This window comes from Agelaius tricolor, unplaced genomic scaffold (genome assembly GCF_023055355.1).
Source record: "Agelaius tricolor isolate 1412-34295 unplaced genomic scaffold, bAgeTri1.0.p SCAF_19, whole genome shotgun sequence".
Lineage (NCBI taxonomy): Eukaryota > Metazoa > Chordata > Aves > Passeriformes > Icteridae > Agelaius > Agelaius tricolor.
Genome location: NW_027269279.1, coordinates 10721658 through 10744911, shown reverse-complemented (window position 1 = coordinate 10744911; position 23254 = coordinate 10721658). Strand labels below are relative to the sequence as shown.

General features: G+C 42.3%; 1 long non-coding RNA gene across 2 annotated transcripts in view; it reads right to left on the bottom strand.

Annotated features, from left to right (window-relative positions):
* LOC139598205 (uncharacterized) overlaps positions 1 to 23254 on the bottom strand; it is a 141938-nt gene that overhangs the window by 40471 nt on the left and 78213 nt on the right. Inside the window, exon 1 of one of the 2 annotated variants that reach the window (XR_011681825.1) lies at positions 421 to 541. The exons of the other annotated variant lie outside the window; for it this stretch is intronic. This is a non-coding gene — a long non-coding RNA (uncharacterized lncRNA). Of the gene's footprint in view, positions 1 to 420; positions 542 to 23254 lie in introns of those variants that run through there. 2 annotated transcript variants of the gene reach the window in all.

Here is a 23254-nt window from a genome sequence, read left to right as displayed (position 1 = left end):
AGGCTTTCACATTGTGTTAATGTTCTCAGGTGTAGACCCATCTTTGAGTACAAGGTTTTCAGAGTTGTTTCCCCCCTCTCTCTGGAGATCTTCTGCTTGGCTTGTAATTCACAGAAACTTGACAGATTTCTATTTTAACAACCTCCATTAAGATTTTTGCATCTTGCTAGACTGTCTGTGAAATGATGAAGCACAGAATGCAGAATTATGGGATGGAAGGGACCTCCCAAAATACCTAGGTCCTTCCCAAATCCAAATCAACTCTACCTAACCATTCCCAACAGAAATTTCTCTTGCCTTTCTTCTTTAAAAGGAACTGTAACCTCTTCCAGAAAATACTTCACAGTTTCAATACCATCACTGAAAGACAGACAGTCTTATTATCCAACCCAAATTTCTAATCTATTTTTTAGGGCTAACCTTGAGCAATGCAGGTGTACCCACAAGTGCTGACATTTGATTTCTTGCAAGGGAGGCTGTGCACTGTGTCTGGGTAGAGAGCCCATAGGACCAGGAGCACCCAAAGAGGCTGCAGGATGTCCCTCTCAGGGATTTGTTTCATGCACATCACACCCACGTTAAGGACTCACTACAATAAAAGGAGAACATTTCAAACATGTAAGAGTGATATGATAGATTGACTTCAGCAAAGTCACACTTTGATAATGGCTCTAGGGCTCTTTATCACAGAAGGAACTTCATCTTCATGGCATTAAAAAACAACCAACCATGAGCCTGTAAGAAAATGAAACACGAAAAAATAACAAGAAGAATGTGTGAGAAAGCCCCTGCTCATCAGGCAGCAAGCTGAACCACAAATAAACACATCTCAGGCACTCCCAGGTATTTATGGGGCAACAGCTTCACACAGCTCAACATATCACATTCAGTTAGAAATGATAACATTAAACCACACAGATTTGCTACCTAAAAAAATATTGCTCCTGAGCAGTTTTGTCTAATATTGTGCATTTAAGGTGACATGGATAAAAACAGCAGACAAAGCAGGATGAGGATCACACCCACAGTACACTGTGTGTGTGAAAGATGTGCAGCAAAAGTGTGAATTTCTGGCAAATCTGGCCTGTCAGTAAAATGATGCAACAGAGACATGAGAGGATCTGATGCAAAAGAACCCAAGAGACAGGAAGGACTCAGAGTGGAGGTTTTGACAGCATTAAATCCTTACCTGTCTGAGGCTCCCCAAAGCTAAAAACAACAGGATAACACACTGTCCATTCCAAGAGCCAAAGAAAAAAATTAGAACATCATTTTCTCTGAAGTGTTTCTGCCCTCAGTTTACAGCCACTGTGAGTGTGAATACCCAGGCACAGCCCTTTCCTGGTGGGGACAGTGCCTGCTGAGACTGCCCAGGCTCTGCCCTGAGTCAGCTCCTCTGGGCAGCCCCTCACATCCTCACTGCTCTGGTCCCCTGTCCTTCCTCCTCCCGCTCTCATTTCACCACCCAGCACTCACATCCAGGCTCTGCAGTACCTCCTGCAGACCCAGTCCTGCCAGTTCAGCCCTCAGAGGGTTAAATTTGGGCTCTTCAGCAGTTCTTTCATCACCTTTTCCTGCTCCCACTTTCTCCACTGCTCAGCCCTTCTTTCATGCTGTGTTTCTTGGCACTGTGCAGAAGACAGTGGGGACAGCCAGGACAAGGTCCCACAGGAGCTTGTGTCAGTAGTGCTGTGCAGACTCCTGTAATCTGAATTCTTGTTAGCTGTGATGGTCTTTGAGCTGCACAAGGCACCTGAGAGTGCACAGGGGATGGGAAAAAGAGTTTTTCTCAGTTGCAAATGAAGTCACTTTAGGAACAGATTCTCATATTGGCTGGGCCTTGAATGTCTACAGGAGAAGCATATGTAATTCCCCTGCCTATATCACCTATTCTGACACCTGTTAGGGGTGGAGTTGTTGAGTTACTGAAATATGAAGTAGCACAGAATGTTTAACTACATGTAATAACTGGAAATACAGAGTACTGGCTTTCCCAAGTATCTTGATACTGTTAGATATATAACTGCTATTACACATTTAATACTGACACTGGAATGAGTGAGATAAGCTTAGAAAACTCCTGAGAAGAGCAATTGTTTCTGGTTAATGAAATTCAAGTGAAAATGAATGCAAAGGTAGGTTGGTCCTGCAGTGCAAAAGGACTGCCTGAGCACTCAGATGTCAGGGGTTTACTCCCAGCACACCTCCTGCCTCTCTTTTGGGGGAAACATCTATAGATAGGCTCAAGCACTGCAGAATTCAACACTCTGATTGTGGAGACCAAGGAATCTGCTGCAAATGTTTGAATATTTGAATGTCAGCATACTAGCTGGTTGTTTCATCAGCAACGCCTTACAGAAAATAAACACGTTTGGCTTTTTAAAAACGAGCTTTCCAAACATTTTTCCAGGGCTCTTTATATAGGAAGAAGATTATTTATTCCATATTCTGCCACATAAGCATGATGTCTGACAGCAGAAATAGATCCTTTCAGCAATGATAAATTTATAATGGCATACAAGAGTTTTGACTGCTTGTGAAGTTCCCTAATTAATTCTTATATAGAGTTCCATTGGCAACAAAATTTATGTTTTGAGATGATATAAAGCTCAGAGGAGTTAGTGAGTGTGCTGTTCCTTTTTGCACATCTTGTGTTTAATGTCATGTATTGTTAATCTCTTTGCTCACTGAGGAGGATATTGTTTATCACCCTAAAAACAGAAACTCACGTTCATTATTGGAAGGAATAACCCTCAATAAGGCACACACTTGAGGTATGTCCTGAGGCTGTAACCTAAACATCATTAACCCCAACCTGAATCTTAGTTTAGGAAAATCCCATTTTGTAGATTTTCTTTCATCTCCTTTCAAACCAGCCTTGAAAATATGTTGGCTTTGATTTTCCAGCAGATAGACCTCTGGTACAGACTGAACTGTGTGCAGCTACTCTGACTGGTGTGTAATTCCTGCTAATTCTTTATAAATCAAGCCAACAAACATTTGGTCTGGAATATTTAGAGGGAAGTGACCCAATTGCTCTCTGTAAATAAAAGGTTTAATACTGCCCTTCAACAAGGCTTGCTGTAATGCCTGTACTACACTGAAAATGCAGATCAGCAGTTAAAATTTTTTGAAGGTTCCTAAAGAGGTATTTTAAGCATTTCATCTGATCTATAGAAATTTTCCCTTTTCTAACTCTCTCCCCATTGGTGTCCCAGTCATTTTGCTCAAGGAAATTCTAGCTAAGATTGACATATTAAAAAAAAAGGATATTAATATCACACGCATTTAGTAGGAATCGTATCCTGCAATGATCAAAGCTATTTTTTGGTGCAAAGAGATTAAGAGCTTGACAAGTTGTTAGTGTTCATTTACAAGACAGGAAAAAAGCATCCATGGCCACTAATTCATGAGAAGATGAACGCAAATGCAAAGACTTAACTCTGCAATGGCAAACCCATCAAAGGAGGGCATTGTCGGAGAGGAAACGGTCACATTAGAACACCCCTCCTGAAGGGTTACAATTTTTCTGTAAGTTTTTAGCAATTTGAGCAGTTCCAACCCCAGCTCTATCAAATTAACATCTGGAAAACAAATTCTGGGCCTGACAGCAGTGCCACGCTTCAGTAAGGATTTTCCAGTGGACTACTTCATTTTATTTTTCGAAGATCAATCTCCTTTCAGCAAAGTGAGTATTTGGTTTAAAATACCTAAGTAAAAAACTTTGCAAATTTAAATTGGATGGGAACGACAGAGTGATCCAAAGTGCACTGAAATCCCCCAGATTTAATGGAGACACCAGACCAGTTCCTCTTCCCTGGCTTCCAGAAACAGCTCCTGAACTTGGGACCTGGATTGAAGAACAGGAGGTTCCTCCAAACACAGAGCAGGGAGAGGCAGAAAGGTTTGGGGGAGAAGAAGAAAGGTTTGGGGAAGAAGATCAGCAATTTCTTGGTCAGTTTGGGGTTTTTTTAATTTTTGATGAGTGAATTTAACCACGATCTGAAAATGTTTCATCAGAAACTGATAAAGATAAAACTGGTGCCAGTGCTGGAAACCAACACTGATGGAAAGAAACCATGTCATAATTCCACCCCTCAACACCCATCCACTGTCCAGTAGCCTGTGATAAGCCTTCTGGGACCAGAAATGATGTGTTTAAAGGAAGAAAAATCAGCAGAGAGCAATTCATTTTGTTTTGAAACCCGTGTAAAATTTGGCATCTACAAAGGATAGGGCAAAAAGTGCTCTCAGAGGTGTTAAACCAAAAGTTTAACAGCAGAAAAGTAAATAGCTGAAGTCATCAGAAATGTTGGTATATGACCTCTAATGCTAAATTTAAATGTCCACATTCCCTCTAAATTTCTTTTTTTAAAAAGTAGAAATTTGATGACTGAAGCAATGAAGACAAAGATGAAATCCAGCACAATGCCAAGTTCCACATAAGATTGTGATGCAAATATCAAGATAACCTTCCTTTTATACTATTTTATCCTCATTGTCTATGATATTCACCCTGCTTAACCCAACCTACAAATTCTGCCCAAAATATCTATATACATTTACATATAAAAGTTAAGGAAGAACTAATACAAGAACAGGTGGTACAGATAATTCTCATATTGCAGCCTGAGCTTTTTTAGTGTGGGTTTTGTTTCTTGGTGTTTTTGTTGTTGTTGTTGTTGTTGTTGTTTTTGGGTTATTTTGGATTTTTGGTTTTTTGGGGGTTTTTTGGTGGAGTTTTACATTTATTCTATCCAAAAAATTTAGGTCAATTCTACACTTATTCTGCTGCTGTATGAGAGAATAGCAGAGCTAATGAATTTTCATTACCTGTAGGGTTTGACCTCTATCAACTTATTTTGTCATTTTTGTACCACAGTTTTCCTGTCCCTCCTGATTACAATGTCCTCTGGTGCTTCTACCTCTCTTGTGTTCTGGCCCTAGGAACAGAGCTGCCATCTGCTCAGCACACCCACAACCCCCAGCCAGGCAATCCTGCAGCCCCTGCAGATCATTCCAAGCTCCAGATATTCACTGACCAGCTGGATGTACTTGTTTGCCTATTAACCAGCTGGAGACTGATCCAAGCTACTTGAATATTCCAAGACATTTAAGAAAACCAAGCAAGCCTTTTCCACCAAGCTGTAATTATTATCTAGAGAATAGAGAGGAGGGAAAGAAAGGTGCCTTAAAATTAAATTTCTCTCTCCCCTAGGCCAGGCACTGTCCCTAAGCACATCCCATTTTCAGTCTGAGAAAGAAGTCCAGTGTCACATGCTGCTGGAGAATCAGCTTTCCACAGGGCTTTCCTGAAACCCACACTGGGCTGAAGCCTCTCACTGCACCCAGTGAGACCAGTAACAGCTCCTTACTGCAAAGGGGACACAACATTTCATAAAACCCATTCCAGACTGATTCACCAATGCTGGTTAAGATGGAAGTTCCCCAACACAGCCACAAAACTCTCCTACTTATGGCAGCATGTCCTTGGGATGTTGCTCCAGACTTGTCCTTCAATTTCCTTGTGCCTCAGAAGTAGAAAGATTCTCACATTTCCTTGCAAGGTACATTAACATCTCTACATGGAAAACATTTCTCAGGTGATAACTGCATTATGCAGACACACGCCTTTACCTGCCATTTATCAGCTGAAATGCATTTGCTCTTAACCAGCTTTCTGGAAATGGAGATTGTCCCATTGGCTTTCCTGCCTGCTAAAGGCTCCCTGGCAGTGTTTATATTATAAGTGCAATTTGAAGGATTTTTCTCATCTTGTTAAGTTGCTTGGAAAATGGGAGCAGAGATGAGACTAATTGAATGGTTATAAGGGAGAAAATGAGGTTTGCTTTTCAATGTAGGAGATGTTACAGGCATTTGCTGCAACAAAAAACCCAACACACAAAAATAGTACAACTTCTCCAAATTCTGCTTTCCCTAACAAAGCAGTTACCACACCAAATTGTAGAATATAAGCTCACATTAGTCCTTCTTACAACTCCTAATACTTTCCTACAACAAGTATGTCAAAAATATAGCCCATGAGCCAGACTGATCCTTCCAAGTACTTTAATCTGGCCTGCAAAATCCACAGAGCATTGTAATCCGGATCTGGTCTGCCAGTCAACTCTGAGGTCTCCTTATGTGTGCAACTTCTCTGAGAGTCACACAGGCAAGTGGGAGCAGGGGGAGGATCAGGGTGTATTTGGAAGGAGTGAGAACCTGTGGGAGCAGCACACAGTGCACCATGACACCATCTCTGAGCAGCTTTGGGACCCTCAGGCCACCAAGGCTTCTCCCAAAAGGCTTTCCAAGGAGCCCTGCTGCCCAGCTCCCCTAATTCCACAGGGACAAGTGGGGGGACAGCTCTCCTGTGAGGTGAGGCTGCCCAGCCTCCTTCACCATGCAGTTTTACTGCAGAACACAGGACAACAACTAAAAACAAGAGGAATTGCAAAGCTTTAACAAAACTTCCCACTTGATACAGATTTCACAGCTCCCAATTAATTCCAGTGCTCCATGAATACACCAACATGAGCAGAAGCTGCACTGTGCAATAACATCATCACTGCAGGGATAAGCATTTCCACCCTTGAATGGGTGTCACTTCACAATGTTAATTGCCACTGGTACTTCTCTAAATTAGTGGACTATTAATAGATTGCTGCTGAAGACAGTTACACTGGAAAAGCTTTGAAAGGAATCCTTGTGCCTACTGGCTACTTAGAGTCAGCATTCCCACTTCAGACACCTCAGTTTGCAATTTCTTCTGCAGCCTCAGCAGATAGAAGATCCTGGTGAACAGGCAAGTCTGCCCTCCTCCACCACACAGGAGAAACCTGCAGAGCATCACCTCTTCCCCAGCATGGGGGTGAGCAACCACTGAAACCAAACCCAAAGCACAGGTTCAGTTTCAGGCAGATCTCTGAGCTGACCTGACTCAGGTCAGAATAATCTGGCCATTCAAGCAGTGAAGATGCCAGGGCAGGAGTGCAGACCAGCCCAGAGCTGTAGCAGACCACCCCCTCCAACAGCAGTGTTGAGATTGGCTGTCAAATCCTGCTCCAAGTCAGACATTACATGGGACCACACACCTATTCCTCCCAAGAGAGCACGATGTTGATGGAAGCAACCCTCAACTCTCTCAATCTCCTCGGAAGCTGAGGCTCCACATGCACATCTAAAATGCAGCAGGAAGTTTCTGGATCGAGCACTGCCATCTTTCTACTTCCCCAAGTACTTAAGCAGCATTATTCAACCTTTCCTCCCCTCCCTTGTTTAGAGAATGTAAAGCTAGGATTGAAAAGTAAGACAGAAGTAAGTGAAGTAATCTATCAGCCCTTGACTTCATAAAATATCTCCATGAGAGAGCAGGTTATAACTAACAATAGATCTTTTTTTCCCCCTAAAGTCTCAGGAGACATCATTTGAAGGTGGTTAAAAGAAATAAAATAGGTTGTCTCTCCATGGACAAAGTAGGAAAAGTAGGTTTTCATGTGGGGGTGCTGCAAGAAGAACAAAGGCAGAATATCTGCTGAATCACCAGTCTATCCACAACACTCAAACAGCTCTAATTCTCCAGAATTTGCAGCACCCAGCAATCAGGCAATAGTGCTGCTGAGAGGAATTTTAACCAGCACTACAGCAATCAAACAAAAGCAACAGCACTGCAAACTACTTTCAGATGACATCTACTGCTATCATGCAATGATAACAGGATTCTGCTGAAAGACAGCTCAGGGGTCTTCCTCCTGGGAGACTAAAATGATTAATTCCATGATAATCACTGTGGAGAGTCACTTGAGAGCTATATCAGTCAAGGGAGAGTTCCCTGGTCAGCATTTTTAGGATAAAAAATTATTACCCATAATGAGTGTGGTCAGGAAAGCAACTGTGATGGGGAAAAGAGAAAACAGAGGGACTAAAGTGAGAGACTTGCCATTACTTACAAGTAATACTTTGGATATCAGCCATGTCATCCATGATCTCTGCAAAGCAGCAAGGCATAGCTCAAGTTGCTCTTCCAAACTGATAAACTTTAGAGCTGGTGCAAAACCAAGACTGAAAAACCTTCCAACTCATTTGATTAACCTTCAGGATTAGGAGTGTTTGTACTGCAATATTAAAATACATATTTTACTTCCCTCTAGCTAGAGTATGGCATACATCAAGGACTTTTCTGATTTTCTTGTTAAGGATGATATCAGTAATTACCAACATCCTCCTTTTTAATAAGAGGAGAAAGTCTTGCATGAACCATGAGCAAGCACCCACATAATAAAGTTTATCCTTTTTTGAAATAATCACTGCTAATTCCTTGCACCTTGTCAAGGTCTTTGTCTTCAAAGCACCAGCTGACTGTACCTTCCACTGCCTCGTGAGTACAGAGTTATGTTCACACCTCACAAGTAGAACATTTAATCACAAATCAGAAATAACACATAGGTGACAGACTGCTCAAAGTAATGATGTGGTAGAATCTCATTCTTGGGAGTTACCAGGTTTACCTATGTCAGGATGTCAGATATTCACCTCCCTGCCCCAGACACACCTATTCTCAACTTTGCTCCTTTCCATGGCTATCACCACTGCCTGTCACCAGCCATGGCCACAAGGACACGTGTGGGATTCACATTCTCTGAACCTGAGAGAGGCAGTGAGAGAAGCAGAGAAAAGAATGATCAAAACAATTATCTCATTTACTGCTCCTGTGTTTTGGAACATGTGGAATGTGTTGGAAGATTATTTACCTGAAGGAAATTGCTTGATTGGATTCTGGTGTGAGTGTTTTGTTTCCTTGATCAATCTCTGCAAACTGTGTCCTGATGGTCAGTCAGGAGATTTGGTTGAGTGCTTGTGCAGTTTCAGTTAGATACAGTGTAATATAATGTAGAATAATATAATATAATAAAGTAATTAATTAGCCTTCTGATATCATGGAGTCAGATGCACATCATTTCTCCCTGTGATGGGGGTCACCCTGCTTTTCCAATAGACACACAGCTGTCACTGCTTGTATTTTCCATGCTGCAATCAGATTGATGTGCAGGCACTCCAGGCTGACTTCATCCAAGCTGGGTAATGATGGCAAGGAGTTCAGCCTTTAGAATGGTGTTCAGGACTTAGATACAGTTTCATTCTTCCACCTTGAAACATCTAAGCAGAATACCTAATTTAGGAGACTAGTCATTTTGTACTCCCTCAACAGTAAATGCAGATAGGCAGACACCTCCAGAAAATTAGCAGATTGGAGTCTGAGTCACACTCCGGGGGTGTTTGTCTCTCCAGTGCCATAAAGGAGCCCGAGGGTTTCACACCTGCCTGGCAGGGCAGTGACTCCTGAGCCATCCCTCAGCGAGGCAGGACAGGCGTGGGCTGAGCTGGGGCTGGGGGTGAGCTCCCCCCAGCTGGGAGGGGCTGAACGCTGCTCCTGGGATTTAACTGCTCATGGTGGCTGAGATACCAGCACAAGCTTGCCCTGGATGGGTCTGCTCCGACCAGGGGATGCTTTCTCAAAGAGACAAATGGAATAAAAAGTGACATTTTCATTACATCCCTGTGCAGGAGTTTCAGAGACGATTAAGCAGACTGCAAATGAGGGAGCTTACTTTGTGAGAAAATCTTAATTGATTTTAGTTCCTACCTCCAGCAACACTTACATTTGTTTTCTTAGAATTTTACTTGCCTGTTGTGTAGGATTTTACAAAACTTATTGTACATGAGAAACAAGGTAGCTGTGAGGAGTGATAAGGAAATACAGCTTTATCTTAAGGTACCAATTCCAAGGCAGTAGAAACTGGAACAACTGTTGTGAGGTGTTTGTGAAGTTGAATTCTGCTTTTCAGCTCTCCACAGGGATGTTTCCACCAGAGCTGGCCAAGACACAGCCCAAACCTCAAACCCATCTCCTCACATTTGCAGTCAGACACACTGCTGAGGGATCCTGGTGTCGTGGTTTCTGTGGGTTTTGATAATGGGAGAGTTGCAGGATTCACTTTTCCTATTTTCCTTTTTCCTGTTGCTGTTATATCCTGTTGGATACAGAAAACATCTTTTTATGTGACAACAACAGGGCCATTTCCAACACACACAGACACCTCACACAGAGGGAAATTTTAGTGACTACAAGTAGTGTTGGTGACATGACATGGATTTTAATGGAGCTGAAAGGTCCCCTCTGAATGCTACACTTTCCAAAACAGCACTGAAAAAAATGAGACTGCCAAAGAAAGAACACACTGCCTGCTGTACCCCCATCTCAGCTCTATCAGGACCAATCCTTGGACTTTCACAGACTGTAGATCAAAAGAACAACAATCCCTGTAGGAAAATAAAATTGGTTCTTTTCTTAACAATCTTTTTCAGCATTAAAGACTATATTTTCTTTTCTAGAAGAAAAAAAATCAGATAATACAGAGATTGAAGTCTCTCTTGTACATTTCCAACCTTCTCCCCAGCCATTGTCCAGAACAGTGTGTGCGTGTCCCATAGCCTGTTCCTGCCAGGCATGGGCATGCACACAACAGAGTTTTCCTAACAGCTGGGATAAAAATCTTTTTATGCCACCCAGCTGGCAACATGCCACAGGGAAAAAAAAAACCAAAAAACAAAAAAAAGCCATTTTTTACATAATCCCCTTCTTGTTTAAATGAGCTACCACTACAGCCATGGAAGTGGTGCAAGTATAGATCACATATAATTAATAATACATCACAAATAATTGGTGATGCACTAAAACAGCAGCAGAAGTCCATGGGGATCTGAAGTACTGCTAACAAAGCAATACATTTTGTGATTCAGCAAGCAGGAATTTTAATGCCTTCAAGCCTGAAATAGAAATGTGGTCAGCTGGCACTAAGAAAAGTTTGATCCCTCTTTTAGTATAATGGCAAATTCTCAATAAATGCACAGAAACTTCAAAAGTATAGAACTTTTCTATGTGATTCAGTAGAAAAAGTAAAGTTTAAAGCTTTTGCAATTTTACTGAAAATTATACAATAGATTCCAAGCTAGTGCCAGGCTTCCATTCACAGAAGCAGTCTTGAGATATCTGTGAAACCATTAAAGTCAATGGAAACCAGAGAGAATTATTTGTCCTGTATATTGGAATGGTCTCTTTCTTTAAGATTTTACACACTATAGGAATACAAATAGTAAATAATAATAGTAATAATAATAATAATAATAAACTCAACTTGATTTACATAGACTCCATTTTTCTTCATTTTATACTTTAAAAACTGAAGAGTTACAATGACAACTTTAAATGTTGCATTTCAAGTTTTTGAAAATTCATAACTCTATTACTGTGTTAAACACTATTTTCCACCTGGTATTTCCAGAAGATGTATAATTGATTTGTAGCATTATTTAGGAAATACATTCATTATGCTTTTCATTAAACTGTACTAAGGGGAAGAGGCAACCTTTCTCTATTATTGATTCTCGTGGGCAGTCTAGGGTGAAATTTTTGATGTAGTTTTTCTGAGGATTAAAAAGGTGAGCATAAAAAATGTATTATTGATTGCACCCTGCAAAGTACAGTATACTGCTCATCCAACTCATATATTATTGATTAAAACACTCAACAGTTCTAACCTTTCACTTGGTTGCTCCAAGGTAATTTTTTTTGTGAGGCTGTCAAGATACTGTGCTTACAAATTATACTTCCCAGAGAGTTTGGAAAACTCATGGAGCAGCTACCAAAGCTCTTTAAAAAGGCTTAGTTGATAATTTTAGAGTCCCTACACATTCAAAGAAGGGGCTGGCTGGGACAGAAGGACACTGTGCATCTCATGTGGGAGGCGTAGCTGGTGGAGCACCCAACCCATATAAGCCAAAGGAAACTTCATAAATGCTCAAGCACACAGACATGGGGCTCCAAATACCAGTCTGCATGCTAAACCCAAAAGCAAAAGGTGCCTGAATTTGACACCTCTATGCCCAGAAAAAGACTAGAATGAAAAGGGAATTTATACTTTAGGAAGCACCTCCTGGGTCAGCACGCCTTTTCCAAAAGTCTGGATCAAGTTTTGTACCAGCAATTGATCAAAACTGAAACATGAATTATGATCAGAGCACGTGAGGTCAGATCCTATGGTTGTCTCCATGTTGCTGGATTCTGACACCTCATGGGCCTGTCTTCTGAGGCACATTAGATTTTGCACATTGCATTTATCTCCTTTTCAGAAGTATCTAAAACAAGGGTATATTTATTGCATTTGGTGCAAGGAGACAAAACACTGTATGATGAAATAAAAACATAGACTTACTACAGAGAATCGCTTCCTAAACTGGTCTGAGGTTTGGAATAGGAAGTGGGCAGGAACATGATCTTTCTGCCCTGCAGTCTGTAAGCAGAAAAAGCATCTTCCACTCACGCAAAATGAATGGAGATACAGAATCCCAGCATGGTTTGGGCTGAAAGGGACCTTAAGGACCATCTACTTCTACCCACTGCCATGGGCAGGGACACCTTCCACTATCCTGGGTTGCTCCAAGCCTGTCCAGCCTGGCCAGAGATCCAGGGAAAGCCACAGCTGCTCTGGGCAAGCTGTGCCAGGGCCTCACAACCCTCACAGGAAAGGACTTCTTAATATCCCATCTAACCCTGCCCTCTGGCAGTGGGAAGCCATTCCCTTTGTCCTGTCCCTTGGCCAAAGTCCCTCTCCAGCCTCTTGGAGCCCCTTCAGGCACTGGAAGAGCTCTAAGGTCTCCTCAGAATCTTCTCTACTTCAGCCTGAGCAGCCCCAGCTCTCCCAGTCTGTCTCCAGAGCAGAGGTGCTCCAGCCCTCTGAGCATCTTCATGGCCACCTCTGGAATTGCTTCCACAGCTCCACATCCTTCTTGTGCTGAGGGCCCAGAGCTGGAGGCAGCTCTGCAGGTGGGGTCTCAGCAGAGAGGAGCAGAGGGAGAGAATCACCTCTCAGGCTGCTGGTCACACTTCCTTCTATGCAACCCAGGATGTGTTTAGCAAAAACGCCTTTCCACAATGACTAACACCTCACAGAAATTCTACTGGAATATTGCAGTGTGCTATCATAATAATATCTAGCTCTACATAAGGATAGAAGTGACAAAAATAGCATCAGGGTGATGGCTACTTGACAGATTTCACAGAATGATTAATCCAATGAAAAAACTTGAACCTTGCAGAACTGCTGAAAAATTGATTGAGAGTATCAATTCAAAAATGTCTCTAAATAACACAGGCTACCAGCCCACTCACAAAAAGACTATAGAATATTTGTCATCATGTATTTCATGAATGATGTGAACATTTTAAAATAAATTGGAAACGATTGTTTTCAATTCACTGGCCTTCATAGGAATTCAAAGATGGGTAAATCACAAAAACCAAGTTAGAAATCCTTAAAACACAACTTTGGAAATGTCATTTGTCTACACTTGGCATCATGATTTCTATGTTGGTTGAACAAAGCCAAGATGAAAAATCAGAACAAGAAAATTCCCCAAGAACCAGGCCAGTACCACAAATCACTTCATCACAGACTCAGCAGTGGGGCTGGACTTGATTGGGTTGCTTTATCATTCAGAAGGGATTACTCAGGGCCAAATAGCAAACTACTCTGCTGATATAGCACAAGGTAAAATTAGAAAATTCATTGAAGTTAATCTGCTCCATGGCCTGGCTACAGAACAGCCACAACCAATTGCACATCTGGCAATGATTTTGAGTGAGAGCTCTGGCATTTGGAGATCCTTCCTCTCTGCTCAGCCCTGGTGAGGCACATCTGGACTGCTGGGCCCATCTGTGGGCTTCTGGATACAAGAGAGGCTCCAGTGAGCCCAGCCAAGGGCCACCAAGGCAGTGAAGGGAGTGCAGCATTGCTCTTGTGAGGAAATTTGAGAGCTGGGACCTCAGCCTGGGGAGAGAAGAGTTCATGACTGTCTCATTAATGTGTGCCATAGCTGATGACAGAGTGCAAAGATGCCTGAACCTGACCCTGCTTGGGGGTGTCCAGTGAGAGGACATGAAGAAATGGGTACAAACTGAAACACACTAGGTTCTGGTCAAACACAAGGAAAAACCTTTTCACTCTGGAGTTATCAAGGACTGGAACAGGTTGCCCAGAGTTGTGGAATCTTCATCCTTGGAGATACTCAACACCTGACTGGACCTTGCCCTAAGTAGCCAGAGGCTTTTGTTATCCTGTGATCTCATAGTTGGAGCAAGCAGATCTGAAGATGCTCTGAAGGGCAGAATGGAAAGAGAGGAGCAAAAGGAACATCAGGCAATGAAAACTGAATATGTAAGAGTCCATTTCTTCCTTCACACTGCTGTAAAACAGGGTGACCCCAGCAAGCACAGGGTGGCTGTGCAGCTGCAGCAAGCAGAGCAGATGCAAGCCCTGAAAGATTAAGCAGCTCCCAGAGCAGCACTTTCATATCTCTATGACTGATCTGCAATTTCTGCTTGTTTGAGGCATCAGGCACCCAAAACCCCACATTTCCTTAGACTCGGTGTTCCTAGACATGCCTGGAGAGGCGGTGGAGTCACCTGAAGAGGGAACACAGTGATCCAAGGCGTGGGCAACCTCCTGCCTACTGCATGAGTAGTTCAGCTCTGAGAGGCTGCATTAAGTGCTGAGTGCAGAGGCACCCAAGGAGGTTACTGTCTCATCCAGCCAATTATACTTGTCTTTTTCCACCTCTCAGTTTTCCATTTCTTCTTGCCCAAAATTGTGCTTAACAAAGCCTCTGTGTCCTCTTTGGAAGCACACCCTGGTAGTTCAACAAGGGATGTGCATCTCTGCTGCTGCTGGGCTTTGACCAAGCACCTGTTTTAAAGAGGGAAGGGAATTCTGACCGCTGATGATCAGGCTCTTCACCCCTCTGCCCCACAGGTCCCCGACAGTAGCAGGATAGCACAGGCTGCCAGAGGACAGGTAAGAAGTCACTGCTAACAGCTTGAGCCTGATGTAGAGGAAACCTGAATGACACAACAGTCAGAGACAGGCAATAGTGGGGCTGCTCTGGCAGCTGTGGGAAGGAGGAGACCCAGAAATTTCCGTAAGGTGATTTTTCTACTCTGGTTACTTCTCCCTACCAAGCCCTCACACTCAGGGAAGCAGCAGGGGAAAAGCAAATGTCTACTCTCACTGGAGCTGACTGGTTCCCTGGGCTCAGCACATGCATCTGTGTAAAAATAAAGATGATGTGGCTGGACTGACAGGGTGTGTGTACACCCCAGCTGGCAGGGGGCTGCTCCCCTGATCAGTTCCAGGCAAGCTGGGGGGAAACAGGAGCTGCATGCACCTGGATAACCTGGGACTGACTGCTCATGGCACTGTGAGGGCATCCCCAAACCAGCCAGGAAGGCCTCTGTGAAATGTATGTTGAGACAACAAACAAAGCTACCTACAGAGTGATTTCTTGTAGTGAGCTCAGACCATCCTCCCACTCCCTTTCCTCTCAGCCTCAATAAAGATATGTCAGATTTACAGATCATCTCCCCTGCCTCTGCGTCAGTGAAACTGTTCTAGATTTTGCAAGCGAATCTCCCAGATAAGAAATGCAAATCAATTTGTCTCTTTTTTCTTTATTGTACCAGTACCCAAAATATGTTCTCTGGGATTAAGCAAAGGATTGTCAGGCTGCACGAAGGCTGCGGGGGAGAAGGGAGGGGGCAGAAAGGGTGAAGTGAGGGGTAAGGAGAGAGAAATCTGTAAACCCAAAGCAGTTTGTGGGAATGAACTGTGCTTCATTTCTTCACAAAATCTTGGAATAGAGATGAAAAAGCAATGACTAGATGAGCACTGACAGCAGCATAAAGCAGCAGGCACCACCTGAAAAACCCAGGTGGCATTTGCACTGCTCTTAGTTTATTTTCCAATAGTGAAATCTCCTCTTTTTGGTACATTACTGTTCTTTGATGTTTGAAAAGTATTTTCCCTGTAACACTCACCAAGGAAATCTTCCATGAAAAGAAAGAGAACAGGAACCAAAGGAGAAGCAGAGCAAGGAGATTCACATATACTTCCAGACTATTTTTTTCAGAATATATATGTTAAAAAAAAAAAAACCAGACCCAAACTACTTATCTCCTCTGAAACAATTCCTGCTTCCTGCCCATTGCAACACAGCAGGAAACCTGCATTTTACTGAAGAGGTTTGGTAGGAATCTTAATGCCTTCTTGAGCTCCAGACACCTCAAATCTCACACTTGATGTACCAACCCAGAGCACTGCTTTGCCTCTTGTGCAATCTGGTATGGCCAAAGAAATGACATCACCTCACACAAACTAAAATTCAGCTAAGTAAGGTCAGAGTGATGCTTCAGTTGAACTGCAAAAGGCACCTGCTCTCTTCTCCTCACCAACCTTTTCTTCTGGAACAAACCAGAACCCACTGGGATCCTAAAATCCTTATTTATCCATCAGCAATTCACTGCTATGGTACTGTGGCATCAAGAAGTGACAGTCAAGGGGGTTATTCCATTACAACCTCATGTAAGTGCAGAACAAGAGAAACAATAGGGCAGGAATCCAATAACAAAACAATATTGGAATAGTTTTAGGCAAAGACTTTGTCTGAGCAGAGCCTGGTAGAAGAGAAGGAAGGCAATGGGGTAGTTTCCTGTTTGCAGTGTATAACATTTCCATGCAGAACTTATCTTTTCCCTTTTTTCACTCTCTGTGAGAATCCTATAACTTCTACCTCTTTTGAAAACCTGTGCTCTGAGGACATGACAGAAACTCTCAGGAAATGTGAAGCTCACAAAACAGCTTAGAAATTATTGCTAGAAAATAAAGGTATAAAACAGTATTTAGCATCCTTTGCTTCTTTCAGCAAAAGGAAATCCATGGAGTTCTCACTGACATCAGCCTGCATGGTATGGATCAGGAATGGTGATTTTTATCCACTCATTAAACCAGATTTACATCTACAATCACAAGAGAATTTTGTCATACTAAAGATGTTAATCCACTTCCCCACCCTTCTGAAATATCTGCTTTAGTGAACAGTTCAGACTCCTGGGTTAGCTTGACTGCCTTAGTTTGCATTTCTGACTGGTTTCCCATCATAACTACAAGTGCATTCACATTCCCTGAAAAATCCCTTCACCCAGGATTTTTCTCCTGGGAAGATGAGAAGCCTCAGAGAAAAAGGAAAACAATTCTTATCTCATTTGCTTCTCCTGTGTTTGCTCATATGAAATGTGTTTGGAGATTGTTTACCCACAGGTGATTGTTTCATTGGTTTCTGGTGTGTTTTGTCTCATTGGCCAATCAGTGCCAAGCTGTGTCAGGACTCTGGCGAGAGTAATGAGTTTTCATTACTATCTTTTTTAGCCTTCTGTCTATATCCTTTCTGTTTTCTTTAGTATAGTCTAGTATAGCATTCTTTAATATAACATAGTATCATAAAATAATAAATTAGATAAATTAGCCTTCTGAGAACATGGAGTCAGATTCATTCATCTGGGGGTAACCCAAATACCTGCATACCTTGGGAGGGGGAAGAAAACAAACAAAACAAAGCACCAGAACTGCTTAGGTCAGCATTACCTCCCAACTGTCCTGATGATGGAACACAGAATTCTGAGTTTATGCCAAGGTATCCACATCCTCCAGAGACACAGCTGCAGTGGTGGGGGCTTGCTCCCATCCCATGCTGTAACTCTGGGGGAAACCAGCACCAGACAATGGAAACCCTTCTTTAGTTTTCCCAGCAGTGGGTGCTGCTGGCTGGTTTGGCAGGTGATGGGCACGGCAGAGGTGGCAGCCTGGGCACTGGCTGGGCAGGGTAAAGAGCAGAGATAACAGAGTGATCTCCTGAAGCACCATCAGGATCTAATATGGTCTGCCCTTGCACTTACTGGCAAACTCATTATGTGACTCCTCCAGCCCAGCTAAAGAGCAGCTGCTGATTTGCATGCACCACCACTCAGGCCATGATTACTGCTGACATGACATGAGCTGTATAAAGGGCTCTTTCAGAAGGGATTGTGCAAGCTGAATAAAGGCAGTTAGCTTTTACCCTAAAGAAAATGCTATGCATCAAGTCTATTAGATTTGCATTGCACAAGAATTACTCCAAATAATGGATGAATCTTTAATGCTGCTACTGAAAAAAAATTTCTACCAAACAGGAAGGTAAGGCCAAGTGAGAGGGTAATGGAGATTTATTTTTATTAGTAAGAATTCAGAGGGCAAACCAAATTATTTACTAAAATGCTATTTATTAAAATGATTTTCCACTTGAATGGTTCACTGTATTTACCCAGCATTGCAAAGGTGCCTGCTAAGTCAGCCCAGCCTGGGAAAGAGGTGTTTATAAACTGCTAACTAGTCCAGGCTGTCAAAAAAGGCCTTGCACTTAATCTGTTTTGAAATAAAAGGGAACAATCCTGAGCCCAAAGGAGGGGATAGCAAACCTATAACAATTTTGGGTCAGGATTTTTGTCTCTTTTTAAACATTCTGTAAGCAAATAATCCTGTTGGATGCAGAGTGCTCCAGAGAAGCAGCAAGGATGAGCAGGGCTCACTCTACAGTGCAACATGCAGTAGAGACAGCCCAAGCTCTAAGCAAGGAAAAAGTGAAGAAAGATACCAAAGGTTGGCTCTTAAACAGTCAAAATAAATAATGCAGATTTAGGACTAGTTTGGCAACATCCCTAGACTGTAAAAACTCATATGGCAGCTTTGAATTTGGAAGGGTTCTTGATGCATTTTATAGGCAAGAGAGACATAAAAATCTTCATGACCTTTTAGATGGGAAACTCAACTACTAAGAAAGCAAAACTCTCACTGTTACATTACAGGCTACTGTGCACTTCACTGAGATTCTGTCCTGCAGGTACCTGAGATACAAGAACATGTACCCCAAAGGGTGGACAGGGATGTTTGTGCTGGCTGAGATTTTCTCTTATGCAAGGGAAGTGAGATTGTGGGTGAAGGAGTGGGAGCGAAGCCAATACAGTCAATTACTTCTGACAAAATCCAGGTAGGAAGCACAGAACAGACACCCTGTTCAGAAGTGCCTGAATAAGCCTTCCACAAAAGAGACAACTTGCAAAATATTAGTCTGACTTTTGGCTGCTTGCTTTGCTGTAGTATCCACTCAGAAACCCCTGAGAATATGGACATTCAGTTTGGAATAGAGGAAAGAAGGATAGAGTCAATATTGTAACATGGTGTTTTCATTTCAAGCCAATGCTCTACACAGACACAAATTTCAACCAACTCTAAATGCTCAAAAATCAGCATAATATTTTGCATTTAACCTAAACAAATGAGACAAATGAGTCACTATCAGGGATTAATTGGGATGAATGGCTTTCAGAAAATGCTTGTCTGACTCCACTGACACATTATAATATAATACTCTATAATAATATAGATACTGAGAATAATAAAAATAACAATAATAACCACAACAACAACAAAAATACTATTACTACTACTAAAAATAATAATCTCTAAAGCAATAAAATAGTTTAAACAAATTGTCCTCCAAGTCATACTAGCACAACTTGTTGGGAAAGGAAACCAGCAACCAACATCAGCACTGCCACCAGAAAAAGCATCAGCAGATCTGTGGCTTCAGATCAGCCAGTATCAAAAGCATCAGGAGGAAACAGTTCCTGATATTACAGCTCCCCAAGGCCTTTGCTGGCAAGATTTGGTACAGAACTGTCAGCCAGGGGAAATGAGGTGTTGACTGTGGGAAGACTGATAGGCTGCTGGTAGAGAAATGAGCCTCCTGATGCCCTGTCCTAGATGTCCTTTTTATAGGATAGCTTAAGAAACAAAAATTAAAACCAAACCAAATCCAGATATATGCAAATCTTAAAATTATCATCAACGCAGCAGTGGCATTTAAAATAAAAACCATGGAATTTCCTGTGTTCTTTTCTCCCCAGACTTTTAATTATTCATCAGAGAACAGGGGAGAGCTAAAGATTCAGAAGCTGAAAAGGTCAACAGGGACAGTTGCCTGCAGGAAAATTAAAGGTATTTCTTGCTCTCCTTCAGCTGAAAATACAGATACTGGGACCCTGCCCAACAGGAAGGGCATCTGGGCTAAAGAGAGCAGGCATATGGCTTGATTTGTGCCAGAGTGGGCACTGCCAGCAGTGGGAAACAGCTGAAGAGGAGGCAGGAGAGCATCAAAGGGTTGGTTACAGTCCACAGAGATCTACACCAGGAAACTCCTGGGGTTCAGCAGCTTTCTCTCCCTACACAGAAATATGGAAACACAGGTACTCCTTTGCAGACTGGCACACATGGGAGGCTGGTGGTTCAGGGGTTTTGATGCCTTCAGTGCAGTGAGCTCAGACCTGAGCAAAGCAAGCTGGGGACATCCAGCACAGAGGCCCCAAGCTTGGCTGCCCTGCCAGAACTCACCCAAATTAAATGGAATTAAGATGGTATTCCTAGCAGTTCAATCTTTTCAGTTCTTCTCCTTCTGCTTGTTTTTCCTATTCTAAAAGGGAAAATTCTCAATTTAGGAAAAAAGAAGCCCTTGTTCAGAGTGCTTCCCACTCTGCTAATGCATGCCACCTCCTGCACCCTCCAGAGAGTCTGTTCCACAACTCAGACAAGTGTCTGCTGGCAATCCCAGCACTCACAAAAATCATGAGTCAGGCATTAAAATCTATCAGAGTTTTAATACCCTATATTAATAGATTTCTATTTGCCCTTGGGACATGAATTAGTTTTATTTCAGCTGTTAAACTACTTTAAAAGCATACCCTCAATTCATTGCTTTAAATAGGAGATGAAAAACTGATCCACCATTTGATATCAAGGTTGATCAAACCAGGTAAAGACCCATAAGGCTCAAGGAAAATCCTGGGAGTTGCTCTGGGAAAGGGGTGCTCAGTCACTCCCAGCAGCTGGGCAGCTCCAGGCCTAACCTACAGCAGTTTTGTGGTTGTAATGTGCCTGTGCCTTTTGTAAAATGACTTTCCTGCCTATCTCAGCATAAAGATTATGAAAAATTATATGTAGCCCATCAATTACTTATGCATTCTCTATTAATATTTCAAGGTTTGTGTGCATAAATAAACAAAATTAATTAGAAATTTGCAATCTTTTTCTTCCCCTCAATATTTTCCTTTGACAACAGTCCTACTTAGAGAGCCTCACACATACATCTTTATTTGTCTGCTATAAATCATTCAATGTGATGTTTCAGCAAAAAAGAGTTTTCTCCTTACAGCCAGTAGTATCAAACACACACACTGGGAAATCAGCCATGGATGTCTGGCTTGGCAGAGCTGCCAGAGCAGCACCTGAGCTTTGGCAGGGAAAATTCAACACCTGGTAACCAACACCCAAAATTAAGCCCAATGGTGTTTCTAGTTGTACTAAATTCCACAATGGGAAGCAGATGTAAAGGGGTGCCTGTAGGACGCTGGCACCTCTTCAGTAATTATCTACATCTATGTATTTCAAATATACACAGTTCACCACTATTTGATTCACAGAGACATCATTAAAGCACAATCTGCCAGCAAAGAAAGAGCAAATGAGTCACACAAGTGGAGGTATTTATGTTGCTACCTTCTCTCTGCACTAACTGTATGTCTACCTGTTTCTTTTTTTATTCTCTAATAAAATTGGTTTTATTCTCTTACTGCATTCCTCTGCTCCCCCATGCTCAATTTTTATTCAAATCTCCTTTTTCCTCTTCTTACATCTTGCATATGAAAGTATCAGTAAAGATCAGTGTCCACCATGCAGAGCACACTCACTGTGCTCTAAGTCAAATTGATAGGATTGGTTTGGATTCAGCACCTACTCCATCATTTTCCTTCCCCTCAGGACTAGTATTTTGTCCTCCATAAGCCTACTGAGAATTCCTTTAGTTCCACACATCATGCTCTGGTCAGTTCCCATACAGTCTTTTGCTGTGCAGAAATACACAGTTACTGTTGATTCAGAATTTCCAGGCCTCTTTCTATCTCCCTTTCCACAAGCCTTAAGCAGTGGGAGCCCTGTGTCAGTCCCTGGAGGGATTTTCCCTTGGATCATCAGTTGCTGCTTTCCATTTTCTTTTTCCCCAGTAGCTGATCATTTTAGTTTTTTAAATTTCTCTCAGCACTTATGGCTATTCTACCTATTCAGGTGGGAACAAGACTCTTTCCCTTCTCATTTCCATTTCTTTACAGCCTATGAACCGTCCTAGCTGGCCCCTTTTCTGGCAGGTCACCTTTGTTGGGAGTAGCACCAGTAGGGCCACCCCAAGGATGCTCTCAGCAGACACAGCAGGAGAAAGAACCCATCCTGGATCAGTTCAGGAATCCCAAAGAGCCTCTCAGGAGACGAGGCTGGAGACAGAAATCCCAGGGCAGCACTGACCAAACCCAGCTGGAGCACACCTAGGCCTGGAGCAGGGAGTGGGGGAATCCCCCTGGGATCACAGGTGAGGCTGCTCAGGGCAAAGAAAGCACAGCATTGACCTCAGGCCCTGACAGTCTCCTCCACATTTACAAAGCAATCAAAGTTTACATGAAATGGTTTTTGGCAATATTATACCCAAGTACCACATCTACTGCAGTGACAGCATGGATGGCAGGGACACCTCTGAGCTATGCAGCCTGGGAAAAATTCATTTCTAAATTACAACCACTGATCACCAGCTGGAATGTTTTCTATTGAAAATTTAATCAATAAAAGGGGGAAGTACAAAATTTGATTAAATTGGGTCAATAAAGACTTTCATTAAACTCTCCATAAGGAGTGAAATTTTTGAGAGTATTACTTTTTCAAAAGGATTGCCAAACAATTATTCTTTTTGACAACACATTACAAAAATGCACAGAAAGTCCTTTATCATAGCACACTCTGAAGAGAATATAAGTAGTCCCCTCTGGTGAGCCCTGTGACTGAGAGTATGTAAATTTTAAAGTGTATAGACCATCTTCATGAGCATTCATCCCACACAAATGCCTGTCCCTGCTTTTTCTTTTTCTTGCATAGACTTTTATTGAGGCAACTGGTTGAGAGCCAGAGATGCCAGTCTCTCTTGCTAGAATGATGAGTAGAGCATTTCTTACCTCATTGATGTCAGTGTGTTATTCTCTTTAGCTCTGGACAATAGCTATTAAATTTGATTCACTCTCTAGTCTATCAACCTTTTTGGAAATTTGGTAAATATTTTTTAATTTTTTACAACATTTTTTACAATTAACTTTTCATAATAAATCCCCAATCCTGTGAATCCACTACAAGGGGGGGGGCAAAAAAAAGCCCAAGTTTCTCAAGCCTTACTCCTTGCTATC